General features: G+C 45.3%; 1 protein-coding gene across 3 annotated transcripts in view; it reads left to right on the forward strand.

Moving 5' to 3' along the window:
• Nucleotides 1–18,037, forward strand: part of EVA1A (eva-1 homolog A, regulator of programmed cell death) — a 202,752-nt gene that overhangs the window by 136,804 nt on the left and 47,911 nt on the right. Inside the window, exon 1 of one of the 3 annotated variants that reach the window (XM_015620815.2) lies at nucleotides 862–1,006. The exons of the other annotated variants lie outside the window; for them this stretch is intronic. The gene's annotated coding sequence lies outside the window, so the exon portion shown is untranslated. Of the gene's footprint in view, nucleotides 1–861; nucleotides 1,007–18,037 lie in introns of those variants that run through there. 3 annotated transcript variants of the gene reach the window in all.

The following is an 18,037-nucleotide window of genomic DNA, read 5'->3' on the forward strand; positions in this document are numbered from 1 at the left end:
GGCCATCCCGTCTGCTCCGGGAGCATTTCGGAGCGCCTGCCTGCACCCCCGGCAGAGCTGCCTGGGCTCTTGGGGCAGCAGCTGCCGCAGGATGCAGGAGGGACCTCGCTCCTGCCCGCTGCCCTCAGGCACACGCTGGAGCATTCGAGAGCTTAGAAAAGCCAGGAAACTGCTGAAAATGGCATTTTGCTCTTAGTGTCTAACATCATCGCGCCGCTCCTGCTCAAATAAATAAACTCTGATGGGAATCCCGCCCCTACCCCCCTTCGTTCCTTGCTTTAATAAAACTTGTCACAGTGATGTTTTCGGTTTGGTTTTTTTTTTTTTTCAGTCAGCAGATTTTTACGCTGGTTAATGAGGAGGAAAAATTTCTCTTCCCCCCCAGCCGCCCCCAATTGCCTCCCCTCTCTTTCATGTCAGGGGCCAAGTTTGGATTGGAGCCTGGTGAAGTTTCTGTGTCATTTCCTGTTGCTGCCCTCCCCGGCACTCGCTCCAGCCCTCCCGCAGACGCGCGGGGCGTGCGCCCTCCCGGCCGCGGCTTTCGGGAGCTGTGACAGCGCTGGGCACACCTCGCTCTCCCTCCTGCCACACCGCATTCCTGTCCTGCCGTCCCCACGGGCTCGGCTCCCAGCCCGCTGCCAGGAGCGCCAAGAAGCCGAACGCTACAACAACTTTCTTCTCTCCGCTCGGCTCTCCGTACGTCCCAGGCTGCTGGGAACCCGCGGCGGTGAGAGCAAAACCATCCTTCTCTCGCAAACTTGGCCGCCGTGGTGCTGCTGGCCGTGCAGGTGGTCGGGAGCGGGGGATGCCGCTGCGGGGCGGGCGGGGGGCTGCGGGCACCGGGAGGGGACGGGAGCCAGGTGCGCGTCTCGCTCCGTGGGACAGGTCAGCTGCGAGGGCTGGCATTGGAGCCGGTGGCTGGATGTGACTGACGGAAAAACGGGCTGGTTAACAGAGCGGACAGCAGCGCGGGGATGTTCAGAAGCCGGGCAGGCAGTGAGCGGAGGTGAGGCAAAGAGCAGGGGCTGCTCAGTTTTCTCGTACGTGTTTTTCTTTCAGCTTCGGTTTAGTGTTCACAGGTTTTTCCCAGGGCTGGCTTGCAGGGTTTGTGAGTGTGTCCAGTCTTGGGGATTGCTTTCCTGGGCAGAAAGAGCTGGTACATGTGGATATCTTCTGCTACCCTCGCTTGAAGGAGTGGGCACAACTCAGCTGGCATCTGTAAAATCCTGCCCGTGTTGCCTTTCCTCTGCCATTGCCTTATTTGCTCGCTGAACGCACATATATTTGGTAGGAAAACGACACAAATGCTTGTGCTTTAAAGTGGAGCAACTGTGACTTCATGTACTATTTCTGTCATTCCTGACTCGTTCAGTCTTGACTGTTTCTTGGACAAACAAGGCGTAACAAACTGACGGATAAATCCTGAAGCATGTGCTGGAGCCGGTTCCCGGAGCTTCCAGAGTTAAAAGGCTTTCTTGAACTCACTGACACAGGGCAGTAAATCTCAATGTGTCAGTAAGTGAGGGAAAAAAGCGCTTGCAGAGCATTACACGCCGGCAGATAAAGTCGGTGCTGTACAACCCTGGGTCTTCACAGGCAGGATTAGCTCCCAATACCTCCAGCTACCCAGCAGCATTTAGAAAGGTCAACTATATGTACAATATTTACCAGCTAATTATAAGTGGGGCAATAAAACTCTTGGAGTTGGCCCCAGGAAAAATGATCTCAAGGCATTGTGTACTATATGTTTACCTCCTAGTCACTGCTTGATTTGTGTTGCTTCTTCAACTACCTCTCGTTTTATGCTGGTTTGGCAGAAGAGTTCTCTCTGTCCCCCCTTCCCTAATGAGAAAGTGGTGGGAAAAGGTAGAAAATGGGTATGTAGGAAAGGGGCTTTGGGCTCACCCTGAGCACTTGAGTCCCTCTCCCCCGCCTCCAGCCAAGGTACATCTCCTCCCATGGCTGGGGAAAGTTCAAGCTCCCTGTCCAGCCTTGGCACCCCTTGTCTTGCTGCCATAAGCAATAGGGGACCCAGGAGACATTTCCTGACAGCTTTGCCTGGAGCCAGTTTCTAGGTAAAAGCTCAAAGTTTGTTTCACAGCTCCTCTATGAAAGGCACATTTTTTTTAAAATCAAGTTCAGTGGGAAATACTTTTTCGGGTCTTCCAGTCTCCCAGCCTCTTTCTGAGTGTTGTGCTACTGAAGGATTTATCCAAAAGTATTCACTTTCAGTATTCTCACAGCTGGCTTATACAGTACAAGTGAGCTGGTCTCGAACATCTGTGCTACCACACACGGCTTGATCTGAGAAGAAAAACTTCTGGGTGTTGCTGGAGTTCAGGAAGGGCCAGGACACTCCAAAGGCAGTTTGGATGTAGTCACCTTGTTTCAGAGTGTAACAGAGTTTAGTAATATGTAGGCGTCAGGCCGTGCCAATTGGCTTCAGGGCTGAAGAATGGGCTCTGGCAGGGCTTAGTTTACTAGCAGAGACACAGCCAAGAGAGTAACGAGCTCATGTAACAGAGGGAGGAGAGAAATTGTAGCAGAAGTTACTCCCAGCACCTCCTTGGAGCCTAAGAAACAGCATTTACCTGGAGCTGTGCTCTGTATGCTCGATGTGAAAGGAAATGGGGTGACAGACTGGCACTTTCACAGGGGCTCAGCAGGCAAGGCAGCTCGGAGGTGAATGGAATTACTGCCTGTGCACAGTGACTGGAGGGCTAACTGAGCTTCAGGGGCTGCCTTGGGTGCTTGAAGGGGGGATAGGACCTCCAGTCCTTTGGAAATCCAGCTGTATATACAGATATTGAGAGACGAACATCTGTCTCAACTGCACGTCCTTGGAAGTCGGTTTCTAAACTATCTCAAAACTTGTGTGCTAGCTGGGAGGTGAACATAATTTTATCCTTAGTTTTTTTTGGATTTAAATGTGAACCCACTTCATTTTAAGCTTTTCATTTTAACTTCATTTTTAAGCCCTGCTAATTTCAGTGATGTTATTCTTGATTTACAGCAGTGAGGGAAGGTAAGAAACAGTCCCTAAATATCTGCTTTTTACTGACACTTGCAAAGGAGAAAGCAAAACAAGAGAAACTCACTCAGGGTCTAAAGTACCACCAAGACCTTTCTGGCTTTTTTTTTTTTTGTTTGTTTGTGTTTTTGTTTGTTTGTTTTGCTTTTGTTTTTTTTTTTGTTTTGTTTTTCTTTCTTACTTGCCCTATATCTCAGCTTTTTCTTCTGTCAATAGAAATTTGTTCTGTGCATAAGCAAATTCTGGGTCCCTGTTTTTACACAGAACTGCTGTAACAGCAGCCAGCCTGGGGTCTCTGTCCTGTCTCCTTGTGGAGCGTGTTCTCCACACCACACAGTGCTCCTGTAGCCTTGACAGATGAGCCAAGGGATGGCCATTCCAGTTCTGCTGCTTACCTTGGGAAAGTGCTCTGCAGCCCAATAGACTTCACTGTCTGGAAATATTTCCTGTTGCACAACATAAATTGTGTCTTTCAGTTTAATCCTGTTGTCTTAGATTACCTCACTCAAGTACTGCCTTGAGTAAAGCCTCTCTCAGCGGCCACTCCACTGCAGTGGGGGCACCAGCATTCTGAGAGGCCACAGGTTGTGAACACTGCAAGGAGGTGGGGTGAGCACGTGCTTCCCTTCCCCCTTTCTCATCTTGCACAAGGGCAGGGCAAACAAGTCCTGATTTTTAACAGCAGGTCTGTGCTATTTCTCATTCCTGAGCCAGACCCCTGTGCAGTGCCACAAACCCATGATGGCCACTGAGAGCCCCAGGAGAGATCTCCCATCACTCCTGCCTTCTTAGGGTGCTGGGGATCCTTTTCTCTGAGCTGCTTTTTCCTGCTTCAGTGCTTGAGCTTGGTGTGGTGCTCCCTGCCCTGCCCAGGGCTGCTCTGAGGGTTCTGTGTGGCTGCCCACCAGGATTTTGGCTGCCATCTGCTTTAGTTTCTCACAGGCTTCTCTTGGGGAACAGCAGCAGCATTTGGGATAGCCTTGGCCCAGTTTGTGGGTGCTTCCCAGCTCCCTGTGCTTCCCCATCTCCCCAGGCTGAATCAGACACTCTGTGTTCATCTGCTTTGCTCTTGCTTAGCTCCAGCTCCAGTTCATGTCGTATTTAAATGCTGATGCACAAATTTAGGTAATATTTATACGCTCTAGTGAGTCTTCAGCTCGCCTGCACAAATTTCTTGTTTTTCTTCTTCTAATGCAGTGCCACTACCTGAGGACAGTGCTGCCTCCTTGCTCCAGGGAGCTGCTGAACCCTGCTCTGTTTATGGGACATTACCATAGCAATGAGGATGTGTAGTGGAAATGGTCAGGATTAACCAAACCATATCCCTGCTGCTGGCCAAACATAGCCAAAAAGATGCCTGCCTCTTTCCCTCCCCAAACAGAATCCTGTTTGCTTTGGCTATTTTTAAACATATGGATTATTATGGAGATGGGAAGGACAGTTTGTGTTCTTCCGTCCACTGGCTTGGGGCTGCCTGACATGATGGTGGTTGTGGGAGTCACTTGATTCCCAATAAATCTGCTAAAGTCAACAAATTTCTCAAAGTCAGAGGCTTTCTCTCCTTCCTCCTGCCTTTCAGACTTGAACTGGTGAGAAGGAGGTGAGAGGCCTCTGTATCCCATCAACAATTCCCTCAATCATCCTCTCCCTCCCTGAAAGTGTTATTTTTGGTTAATTCCTACAGGTTTGGGCCTCCTTGGTCTATCCTGTGGGAGGAAGCTCCAGGCTGGAATTTTGTAATAAAAGCCAGATTCTTCTCTGGAGGCAGAACGGAGGAGGCCACTCCTGTTGCTCCTCCAGTTCCTGTTAGTTCTTGATCAGCTTAATCTGGCAATTGTGAGAGGTTTCCTTTCTCTGCTGAGAATAAATTTGGTCTCTGAGGAAGGTCAGTGTTGTGGTGTTCACTCTGAGACACCCGATTTCCACAGAGCCACTGGTGGAAATCACAGCTCAAGCTGTTTGGACCTCATCCTCCTGATGGAAGTTCCCAGCAGTTCACTGGAGATGAGACTCTGAGGGCATCACGGGCCATTTGCACCCACACAGAACCACAGCTTTGCTAAAAACAAGGAGTTTCCCTCCAGTGCCCTTGGCCAGAGTTAGTTTGCTCTTAACCTTAGGAGCACGGAGCAGTCTGTCCCCTCCCACACCAGCAGAGGCTGGTTTTCACTGGAGTGAATACATCTGTGCACCTGCACTTTGGAGAGTTCTCAGAGGTGTTCTGTGGTTATGAAAAGAACACAGATCTGGCCTCTGATTTCCTCTGTTACTGATAATTCAGTGTTCTCCTCCTTCACTGACTACTGGGGATGGAAAGACCACTAATCCCTGCTCTTCTCTTCTCTTCTCTTCTCTTTGCCTGTCCTTGAAGGGGGTGGGGGGAAATGTTTCCATAGGGGCTGGTGCAGTGAAAAGCTGAGAACATCAGAAGTTGTCATAATTAAAATAAGCAGGCCCTATCTTAAATATACCCAGGGAGCTTGCTAACTAAAAATGAGTTTACTTCTTGGTCATCAGACCCAGTACTAAGGATGAAGACAGCAGCAGAAGCTGACCTATGATCCTCACTGGTATTTCTCACACTACCTGTAATACAGAAACTCCTGGAGTTTCCCACCAAGACTTATTTCACTAACCTCATATAATCTACCTTGTGCTCCTTTTATTTTGCTAGTCACTGTGATTTCCCTCTGACATAGCCTAAATTATGCTTAGACTACTTCTTTTCCCCTTCTTTTTTATTAATGTATCCATGGACTGTATAGTCCTCAGAGATTTATTTTTCTTTAATGAAATCAGCCTAATTTTCCTGGTTAGTGTACTGCATGAATGTCACATTTAAATATGTGCTTTCAAGTCCAGTCCTTTCCTTCAGATATATTACTTTACACTACATTTGTCTGTGTTAAACTGCAGTGTTGATTTACTACATCAGTGACCATGAAAGCCTCCAATTCCTCTGACTCCTGTTTTGTTGTTTCTCACTGTTTATTATCCACAATGATCTGATTTTTGGAATAGTTGGCACATTGTACGCTGAAGTTTCTTAATTCTTTTCCTCTGCTTGATACAATGGTTACAATTAGATTAATGTGTATTTAGTGGATTTGGATTGCAGAGCAAGTACAAAAGGCTCTCCTGGGAGCCATGAATGTCACAGCCGTGTGTGGTGCCAGGTGAGCACAGGAATGAAGGGGTAAAGATGTGCCCAAAGTGTAGGGAAGATCCCTTACCTCTCTCCCACAAGCAGAAGGTGGAAGCAGAAAGTGATCAGGTATTGGTAGCTAGTCCTTTTTTTTCGTGAAGGCCTTCCTTTTTTTTCTTGAACAGCTCTGTAAGTGTTTTCTTCCTCTGCTACAATTCAGAAGTCAGAAGGGTGCTCTTCAGCCTGCTAAGGAGGCTTGAACAGCACTAAGCCTGCAAGATCTGAGATTTGGTCAGCAGGATTCTAAATAGTTTTCAGTCTTACTATTTAAACATGCAAAATTGGGAATTCCCCTCGTTCCCTTCGTTTCCTTATTTGAAGAAGCCCAAGCTAGGCAAACCTGCCAGGCATGCTAATGCTTCCTGACAAGCTGCTTCAAAACACGAGTTTCACGTAAGGACAACAGCAATGCAGCAGAAACCCTTCCCAGAGAGACAGAAATACACCTTAGTCCTATTTAAGTCAACTTCCACCTTTGGGTTGTGCTTCCCTGCATGGGTCTGCATCACCTGTCCTTCAGGAGGATGCTGTGCCAGGTGGTGAGTATCTCATGCACTACTTGTAAGAAATTCCAGCTATACAGGAAAGGCTTCTGTGCCACGTCAGCCAGCTTCTGAGAGGAGCAAGCTGGAGGCAGGTGCCTGTTCAGATACATCCCTGTGTTTCCAGCTGGCTGCCTCTCAGCAGCTCCTCACTGGGCACACAAGGGAACACCTAATTGCCCTTCCCAGACACCCTGTCTCCTTGGACCCTACATGTACAGTACGGGTTCTGAGTCACTCCTGAGAAATTCAGTGCCCCTGACTCCTTCTGACTCTGCTGAATGCCTCAGTGCTTAAAATAGCTCCAGGTCACGCTGCTGGTGGGATGGCTGCAGGTTCACTATTGTGACACGTGGTGAAGGCTTTTATTAAACGTGGCCTCAAGTCAACTTTCCATAACTCAGGTTTTGCAGGTGCAAAGGACAGGCTACAATGTGGGGAAGTATTCTCGACCTTAATCATTATTTGCAAAGCAGTGTGTGAGGCACTGCCTGTTGTTACCAAGAGAAATGATGCATGTTGGAAGGGGATCATATGGGTATCTGCAATCTGGCTTAATTTTCTAACAACACTAAATACTTGCTGATTCTGTCCTGACCTTGCTTGTAGTTTTCTAGAGTTGTCTCTGAGGCAGGAGTTTTCTTGCAAGAAAGAAAAAAACATGCATCAGGACCCTCATTTGGTCTCTGCACAGCTTTGACTGCGCAGCTGGCTGCCAAGCATCACACAGCAAGGCTGAGCAATGCTTGTGAATCACCATGGAACAACATCAGACAAGACAAACAGATCCATGTGATTTTAGGCAGGGCTCAAGAATTTTGTTCCTTTAGCTTCAACCCAGGGGGCAAATTTGTTCATTTTCCTGGCACTGAAACAATGATGAAGTCTCTGCACCCATTTGCCCTGAACCGGTATGGTTTGTTCTCTGAAACATTTGCTGTTCCCATTTTGTGTGATAATAGCAGTACAGAATAGGTGGAGATTTTGTGGGACCAATTCTCAGGTACATTAAGCTGCTTTCACCCCCTCCTGAGTATATAAAATGTCCTTAAAGCAAGTGTAAATTGTCAAAGTAGTCCAAGCGGACTCCAGAATCAGACAAATAGGTTCCCAATTCTGAAGTGAGCATGTGTTGCAAACTTTTGTGGGGAGCTGAATAACTAAATTGTCATCTCTCACTCTCAGACAGGTGCTTAGGGCAAAGTGCTGATGTCTGGTGGCCACAATGGAAGTTGGAGAAAAATTTTAGGAAGGTTGAAACACCTGTGTGCACTTGACACATGCAGGTTCCTGAGCCTTATTTGCTGACTACCCTTAGGCTTGGACTAAAATCACAGAATCATGGAAATATTAGGGTTGGGAAAGACCTCTAGTTTCATCAAGTCCAACCACTAACCCAATACCACTGTGTTCACCACTTACCTATGCCCCTTAGTACCACATCTACGCACTTTTTGAATACTTCCAGGGACTGGCTATTCCACCAATTCCCTCAGCAACCTGTTCTAATATTCAAGCACAACAAATCTTGTGAGAGAGATGTGTAATAGCATAGATGGTAAAGTTCCAGAACCTGAAATGTTCATTACTACAGAACTCACTGCTACATAAAAACCACTAGAGCTTTCTTGACCTTTGATTTTTTCCCCTCATGAAGAGATCACGTAGTGTGAATCAGCTCAGAGATGAAGTGAAAGCATACAGCAGCGAGCAAAAGAAAACTTGACCTAGGAAGAAGGAGGGTATTTTTTGTGAAATACAGGAAAGCAGGCAAAGATATGAGGTAAACCACCTACTAAAGAGAAGCAAGCCTCCTATGTTTTCTATGTCTCCTGCCTACAGTTATTTCAAAAAAGCACAGCATGACACAAGCACCCCAAGTTATATCCCTGTCTCAGGGGCTTCTTGGGACCTAATGTGCCCTACAGGACCACTATGGACCTGAGGAGGAGACCAAGTGCAGTTGGAAGAGCAAGGAGGCTGTGAGCTCCCCTAGTCCAACATCTATGACATGAGGAAAGTCATCTTATCCAATTGCAAAGTGGAGGTGCTACCTCAAAGCCATCTGTCAGAGGCTTCACTCCCTCTTGCTTATGGCGTGCTGGAAAATTGAAAAACTCCATGTGATTGTGTTAATTAAAAGGAAAAGGTGGGAAAAACCCCCATGATTTTTTGTTGCATATTTTGCTTGAGAAAACACTTGCTGTCTGCAGTGAGACCTCACAGCATGCTAATTCTTAAAGCATATATGCAAATGTTTGAAACTGGAGGCTTTGTTGACCCTGGAAGAAAAAGCAGATTCCAAACAGAAGCTCAGGAAAAAAAAAATCTGCTGTTCCATCTGTATTTGCTTTTGCTTTACTGATAAATGGATGCAGCTTGCCTGTGCCATGGTTTTGTCCTGCTTATCTTCTGAGTCTGCATAAACTTTATTTCTGGGCAATTATAATTTCAAGACCTGGTTGCAAGATAGGCAGCTGAGGAACTGCATCAGATCTTGCATCCTCTCTTTCACTAAATTCCTGAGCTTTGGGTCTTGCTTTTGAGCAGAAATTTTGTGATGGGGACTGTAGGGATTAAATGGCTACATGGAAAATGTGAACTTCCACAAGGGTTTGAACTTTGGTCTGCAGAAAACAACCTGATGATTTCAATCTGCAAAGAGCCATAAAGACATTGAGATTAAAAACAGTATGGGAAAACTTAAAATAAAATCTCCATGGATTTTAAGGGAATTAGTTCTGCCTTGATGTTTCCATTGGACTACTTGAGGCTATCCGTGGTGTCGTTTCCCCCCGGTCCATGGCTGGGTCGTTGATTCAGCTGTGGCACTGCTGGGGTACAACACACAGTGACAAGTCATTCCTGTGAGGTTCAAAGAGGAAGCAGAAAAAGGCAGTGCTAAGGCAGGCTGCAGTGTTTGTGGGGAAACACCTGTGATCCATCATTAGTTCTTCTAAGTGTTTAATCTGTTACATCATCATGTAGAGTCTGGTCCTGTAGGATGAGGTGGAATTGTTCTGTTTGACTTCAGCTTTTTTTGGCTCCTTCAGTCTGAACGTAGGCTCTTCACGGCTGCAGTTTACCAGGAGGCACTGTAGAAATGTTCTAGCATGCATTTATTTAAATAACATCTGATACATTCTGGAGGAGAAATGGTATGGAGCAGCTACAGTGCTGTTTCCAAAGACTGTTCTTGGCAAGAAAACAGAGAGGAAGGAAAGATCCGTTACGTGTGCCTGTGTATTGCCCCTAGAACAGGATCAAAGTTATGAAAAGAAACTCTGGTTTTGTTTCTCCACAGTTGTTGAAGTTCACAGGCTTCCCAGGATCTACATTTCAAGGCTATCATCAACTGAATGTTGTACATTTACATTTGTTCAAAATAGTTTCCAGGCAGTGGGTAATTAGTGGTTAGAAATGGCTTGCAGTTTGGTGAAAATTTGATTAAGTGAAATCCTTAGGAAAATGAGCACTCCAAGTCTTTTGTGTTTCCCTGCTTCAACTGTGGACCACAGCTTCTTCCCCACCCAATCTCACAGGAGGCATCTCCTTTATCTCCTGCTTTTCTGTAAGAACTAAATGGATCCTAGTCAGGAAAGACAGGAGGATGCCTCCAGCCAGAATGAGCAGCAGGAAAAAACATTAACTCCAAAAAAATGCCATTTTAACGTTCTTCCCGGAGAACTTCAAATGCAGTAATTACATCCCTCTCCCCAAGAACTTCATGTACTCTGTTCTTTTGAACTAATTAATCCCTAAGTCTGAAGCATTCTGCAAACAAGTGAAGAAGACCCATACCTGTACATTTCTGTTCTGGCCAGTGAGCTAGTGAAGAAAAGGGGGGAAATAAAAATAAAGTGGGAAATATTCAAAGTTATAAATAAGTATAAATAAAAATAAAATAATAAATAAAATAAATAAAAAAAATAAATAAAAAAATAATTTTCAAATGTTATGCAAGGTGGGATATGGATTTTTTAAAATAAGATGGTGAAGTGTATATAAGACTTTAATTTGACCTGTCAGTCCTTGTTAATAAAAGGCCCATTTTGTGTCCTGCTCTTTCATTCAGAAGTGGGAACAGTGGAAGGGAGAGTTAAGTACTTAGGTAGGTTCTTTCATAAAAATCTTTGTTTTACTCATTTACGCCGGGAAACTTTGATTAAAAATATCGATTTAAAAAAGGATGACGTCTTTACACCTTCCTGTATAACTGGAGATTTGTCAGATAGTCACTGACTCATGTATTCCCAGTTGGTGGGAATGGATTTACAAATGTTTGGACCTAGAAACCCAAAAGGATTTACAAACAGTTGCCTGAAGTGGTTTTGCAGATCTCGTTGTGACAGTGACATATTGTTCATGCTTCCAAACCATAGGCTTAGTACCAATGCAGTGCTAGCTCAGGTGGCAGAAGGAGAGAAACAGCCTCACTTTCCTGGCTCTCTACAACTCCCTGACAGGAGGTTGGAGCCAGGTGGGGGTCGATCTCCCAAGAAACAAGTGACAGGACAAGAGGAAAAGGCCTCAAGTTGCACAAAGGGCAGGTTAGATTGGGTATTAGGAAGAATTTCTTCACAGAAAGGGATGTCAATCATTGGATCAGGCTGCCCAGGGCAGTGGTAGGGTCACCATCCCTGGAGAGATTTAAGAGACATGTAGATGTGGCTCTCAGGGATGTGGTTTAGTGGTGGGCTTGGCAGTGCTGGGTTAATGGACTTGATGCTCTTGGAGGTCTCTTCCAATGGTTATATGATTCCTTGCATCCTGGAGAATTTTCCAGCACGGTCCAGGCTGTAGCACCCATCACTGGCCACCATCTCACATCCTTCTGCACACTGTCTTGCAAAGTAGGCAATCTCAGCTGTTTAGGTACTTAAGTAAAAGCTCAAAAAGACTAGTGAGACCATTCAGCCATTCTTCCTGGATAACAGCAGCCACAGACTTAGCTTGCTTAAATCCCATGGCAGCTACAACAGGCATCCCACCCCTAGCTTTCAAGTGGTACCATCCTTGGCAGTGGTATTTCCAGCACTGCCAGCAGCTGACCTGGGTGAAGCTGTTACTGTCTCTCCTCCTGGCCCTGTTTCCCTCTGAAGCAGCACATGTGACATCAGTAGTCCCTGTATCTGAGCTGTAGCAGTTTCTCCCAGGGACTCCATCCAACTTCATTTGCTGGACCCATGTATGCAGAAAACATGAGATCCCTCAGGAAGATTTTCAGTCTAAACCCATTTAAAACTTTATATGGAAAAAGAAAAGTCTGAAAGTCCATGCTCAGCAATATTGTATGCATGAGGCTTGGTTAATTCACCTTGAAAGAGGCCTTTAGGAGGACTTGCACATTCCTGGTGCGTTTGGGATAGGACATGGGTGAGTGCCCAAGAGCAGCACCAGATAAACAGAAAACATTACAGCAGCCTGGCGAGGGGGTCATGGGATCTGCAGGGCTGGCGGCACTGCCAAAGCGCTGCAGCCGCTTTTTCTCACAGATGGGATAAAAATAAGATAGATTAAGTATATCCCAGAAAAAATAGTTATGCAAAGGCTTGAGAAAGCTGCCAATGTCAGCAAAGGGAGGCAGTAATGTAAGCAAACTTCAGAGGAGGGGAGCTGCAGAGCGTCCTGCTGGAGTGAGCTGAGGGGACTGGCTCTGAGTGTCGGCTGGATGTGGGGTGAGGGGTTGGGCAGGCAATTTGGTTGACTTGTGTCTTCTGTGTTTACCAAGGCAAATCCCAGTGGAGAGGGAGGTTTTTCTTTTAGCTGATAAATGTGCCTGCCTGTGATTAAAGTGCTTTTCCCCCCTTCTGTGGTTCTTTGAGTCAACTTTTTCCTGGTTGAGTCACTTAGGCTGACAGGTAAGTGCTGAAGTCCCTGCTGAAATCTGAAGCTCCCTGTCAGTGCTTTTGATGTCCATTCTGCTTCTCTGGGGTTAGAGATACATTTGGGTTTGATCTTGCACCCAGCTTTCCATCAGATCTTTGGGAATGGCCAGTTCAGGCAAGGTGAGGAACTGCTGCCACAAACTGGATCTTGTATCAGTGAGCAGCAACACCTCAGCTATCAGAGCTGTAGGATGGTCCCTAGTGAGCACAAAGCTCAGTTTGGATGGCTAATGGAGCAGAAGCAGATGGAATATCAGGACTTTGAAGGGCTCAGACAAGTAATAGTTGTTGCTTCTCTGTGGCTCTGTAGTAACTGGCTGTGAGCTTGGTCTCAGGCAATGGCAGATTAATCTGCCTCTGTTCAGTCAGCTGTGAACCTGGCTTCTTGTAGATTTCTGGATTTCTGCTCTTCTTTTCCTTTTTTGTGTTTTTGGACAGTCACTGCAACTGGATCAAGGCTCATAGTGTTAGGGTCTCCATACACTAAGTCTTCAGAGGGGCTGAGGCATAGAAAAACCTCTTACCTGGCACTAAGAAGGAAAGACTTGTAAGTGCATATAAGTATATGAAGGAAGGATGTCAGATGATGGAGCCAAACTCTGCTTGGTGGTGAGAAGCAATAGACAAGAAGCAGAAGCTGATGCCCAGGAAGTTCCACCTGAATGTGAGGAAGAACTTTTCTGTGCAGTAACCAAGTATTGGAATAGATTGTCCAGAGAGGGTGTGAAGTCTCCCTCACTCACTGGAGCTATTCCAGACCTATCTGGACACAATCCTGTACCCTGTGCTATGGGATGACCCCGATTGAGGAGGGAGGTTGGACCAGATGAATCACTGTGGTCTCTCTGAGCCTGACTCATTCTGTGATTCTGTGACCAAGTCTGAAATGGTGCTTCTCTAATTTGTCAACATTTACTCTGCTCTGGGGAGGTGTAAACAGTGAGAGCCATGACCAGAAGGAACGAAGTCCACAAGATATCATTCTCCACTAAGGAACAGTTATTTGTTGGCCTCTGGAGTAATTATTTCAGACAGGTTTTTAAATGCACTTAATTTAGACAAGAAATAATCTCAGTAAAAGGGGGTTGAGAACATGTAGGGAACATTCTGGGGATAAACATCTGCCTCTTTTTGGTTAACAACCATATTTATTACATTAAAACAAATACCTCTATCTGACCCAGAGAGCTTGTGGAAGGAGGCCAGAAAATAAACTGTTGCTACTGATGAGATAATGGGTCAGAAAAAAAAAAAATAAAAAAAATTGTAGTGCTAAAAAAAATACTCAGAATCTGTTTCTCATTTCTTTTTACATTCCTCTGAAAATTAAGACAAGTGTAATTTTTCAGCTTGGCTTCACTTTGTAGTTGGTGGGTTTCACACTTGGCCAAAGAGAGCTTCAACTTGTCTTTCCCACATTGTTTGAGAACAACAGCAGAAACGTGTCAGCAGCAAAGTTCACTCCCCCCATGCATTAGGGCTGGGGAATTGATGTACATAAGGAAGAGTAACCAGATACAAAGATTGTGTCAGGACTCTTAGATGGCCAGGAGGGAGCTGGATCTAGGCATTCCCTCTTCTCTAGAGCTGTCTGTCTGTGTCTGTGCAAGCAGTGTCACTGATGCCAACGCCGTCATCCCTCTGTCTGCCTGGCCAGCCACACTGGTCTCCCATCTGGGGATGATGCAATTTCCTTTGCTTCTTTATTGGGAGATTAAAGGAGCTGCTTCTTCTCCCTCTTCCTTGTAGATAATTTATCGGTTTCGCATTTAATAACTTTCCATATTTTAAGGTTTCCTGCAGATGGATTAGGAGGCAATGCAAGCAGTGCAATGACAGCATTGTCAAAGCAAGTATCTACAGTGTAGGCTATCTGTTCTCTGGTCCTCCTGTTGTGTACATTGAGATTCATATGGACATCCTGTCTGTCACCTCAAAGGCAACTTTGGCTATTGGACATTGTTTATGGTAGGAAAGTTAAAAGGCAAATTGTCCTACATGTCTTTCTGGTAGCTGTTGGTAAGTTCAGTGGTGACTTCACCTGCCTGAAAGGAGGTTGTAGACAGGTGGGAGCCAGCCTCTTCTCCCATGTAATGAGGAAATGGCCTCAGGTTGCATCAGATAAGGTTTAGATTGAATATTAGGGGAAGTGTCTTCACTAAAAGTGTGGTCAGGCTGCTCAGGGAAGTGATGGAATCACTTTCTGGAAGTGTTCAAAAATGTAGATATGTCACTTAAGGACTGATTTAGTGGGGGGCTTGGCAGTGCTGGGTTAATTGTTGGACTCAATGATTTTGGAGGTCTTTTCCAACCTAAATGATTCTATGATTAATGACAGCTTCAAAAATTTCAGAATTCTCCTCTTCTTGGTGTTTGCCTCATTGGTGATATATGTTCTTTTGAAACAGTCAGGCATCACTCATAATCACCAAGTTTTCTATCTAGGGGACCCTCCTACCAGGAGCTTCTGTTGCCTCTCTTGTGAGCAGCAAATGGCACCTGCCATAACGAGTTAGGAGAGTTAAGCTGGGATTTGCATTAATAGGACATTGAGCTGGAGATTTGGCTGGAGGCGTTAGCTCCAGCCCACCTGCTGTAGGGGCCAGATGTAAATCCATGAGGTGCTGCAGGGGTGTGCTATCCTAGCACATGGCATCCCACCCCTGCAGCTGTGAGTGGGGCTCTGCTGAGCTGCCTGTGAGCAGGCTGGCTCTGCTGAAGCCGCTCTGTCACCGCAGCCCAGCACCAGCTCTGCCTGTGGGACTGAAAGGGACTGCTTGTTCTTCAGCCCAAGGGGTGAAGCTGTGCCCTTTTGGGTTCTCTGGGGCCCACTTTTAGTCCTGACACCTTGGGGGACTTGCCACATGATGTGACTCTTCTTTCAGGATGCAGATAACTACAGCTATGGATTTATTTTGTTGTTAAGTGCAGGAGGAGCACAAGGGAATACTGATGTCTCTCAGCTTTGCAGCAAGTTGCAGAGACCCCTTTGTGGCAAGCTTGGGCTGCTTCCTATTTCCAGTTGTCCCATTTTCTTTGATGTAGAAGACTCACATGAGTCTGGAATTCCTTTAGGTTTCCAAGGTCTGATTCTTTCTGCAGCAGTTCTTTGGATGTTTGCTTTTTTCCTAAGCAAAATCTGAATGGGAATGCTGAATATATGAAGGGTTTGCAAAGATCTTTCCTTTGAATGCATGAACACTTTCCCCTGTGGTAGGGCAAGGATTGATATGCAGGATTTAGCTCACAAGAAGCCTCCATCTGGGGTGGGAAGACACTTGGACCATGTCACAGAGGATTTTAGGGGGTCCCTCTGGTAGAAAGGTGGATCCATCTCTAGTGGCTGTTCACAGCCCTGCAATGAGCACATCCTTTGTAATGACACTTTTTTCTTCCTTCTCAAATACAGGGGTTGCTTTGTTTAACTTGATTTACAACTCTATTAATATATTTTCCCAGTACAGACAATGGTAGCCTCGGATAAAAGGAATTTTTTTTTTTCTGCATGTAGTTTAACTCTATTTCTCAGAAGGAGAGATTAAGCAGCAAATAGAGTTCCTCACCCCAGCGTGAGTTGCTCTATTTGCATTGCCCTGTCAGCTGTGCCATTTTTCACACATCTCATGGACAAAGTGTTACTGGCAAAATATTTATGTACAGAAGGAGCCAATGTCACGTACCTTCCCAGTCCCTCTCACTCACCTTTTACCAAAAGCTTTATAGAGAGAGCTGCTGGTGGTAGATGCAGCAGAGAACAGGAGTCAAATGCCAAGTTCTGCTGCATTTTCCTCATCAGGACCATGATAAGTGGAAACACAAACTGAATAAATGGGTCTGATGATACTGGACTGTGAGCAGGTTTTAAACCCCCAATCTTCCCAGCACACCAGCATTTACCCCTCAGTCTCCTGAGTTACACAACATTACACAACCCTCTTAAATAGGCCAATTATTTCTCTATGCTAGAATGACTCAGAGAGATTTTCTTGCCTATTGCATATGAAATATGTATTTAATTTTCTCTAAGAAAACCCATTTTTATTTGCAATTCGAGTGAAATCAATATTCCAAAATGGCATTTCAATAAAATCAAAGTTATAAAGTAAACAAGGTAATGGGAAGAAAAGCACTGTAAATAGATTTTCAAATGTCAGACAGTTGATATATATTTTCAAAAATATAACTTGATTTCACAGTGATGAATAGGGGAAAAGAGAGCAGGTGAACAAGAACTATGAAAAGAGAGAAATTATATGAAGGTGCCTGTTTTCCCCTTAGCTATGGCAACCTGCAGGTGTGTGGGACACCCCTGGGTGGGAGAGAACAGGTATTGCTTCTGTAACAGATTCACAGAATTATAGGATAGTTTGGATTGAAAGGGAACTTAAAGGTCGTGATGCCCAAGCTCCCTGCAATAAGCAGGGACATCTTCAGCTAGACCTGCCCAACCTGACCTTGAATGTTTCTGGGGATGGGGCATCTACCACCTCTGTGGGCAACCTGTGCCAGTGTTTTACCACTCATATATTAAAAAAAAAAAAAAGTCTGAAGAAAGGCAATTTGCACTAGAATCCTCTATTGTTTCAGCAAGGCAACTCCTGCATTTTTGTCTCAGCAGAAGAATTCATAGGGGTTAAAGAAGGAACAGAGCATTAAGGAATAGCTGTGGGGTTCATTGCAGCATTTAGTACTGCACTGATGCCCCAGCTGATGGTGCTGGAGTAACCATCTCTTATTCACCTGTAAATCCCCCAGCTTTCCCTAATGTTTCACATGCTGCACAAATGACACTCCCTCTTGCTTTTCCCAGGAAGGCACGGGGTGGTTGTGCTCTGCTGAGCAGTGGCCACGTCCCAAGCAGCAGCAGCTTGTCTTGTACTGGGACAGGACTTGCATAGCTCAAATTGTCACTTGTGGTCACCCACAGCAAAACCCTTGTGTTAGAAACTTGTGAGGACATCTCTGCAGCTTGAAAAACAGGTTTGTTATCTTTCTGGGGAGAAAAACAGCTGGAAGACTGAAGAAGTTTTACATCCCCAGATGTGAAAGTTGATGCAAAGAAGACATGTGGAAAAGGCACGTAGTCCCAAAATGCTTTTGAGGTGGTAGAAGAATAGCAAATAATGTTACACATATTTTGTGCTTTCTTACTCACAATAGCCCTCCCTAAAATGTGATTCAGATTTACCAAATGTATTGTGAAGTCAAAGCTGGTTGGCTTGCAGGTCAGAGAGGTGTGAATGGACCTTAGTCACCTACAAATCAAGATTTCTAAATTGATTACTGTTATTTTGATTAAAAAGTTTGGGAACACTTTAACATGAATGAAAGAAACAAGAAAGTAATTTAACTAATAATCTGTTTGAAGGGA

Source organism: Parus major, chromosome 3 (assembly GCF_001522545.3).
Source record: "Parus major isolate Abel chromosome 3, Parus_major1.1, whole genome shotgun sequence".
NCBI classification, from domain to species: domain Eukaryota; kingdom Metazoa; phylum Chordata; class Aves; order Passeriformes; family Paridae; genus Parus; species Parus major.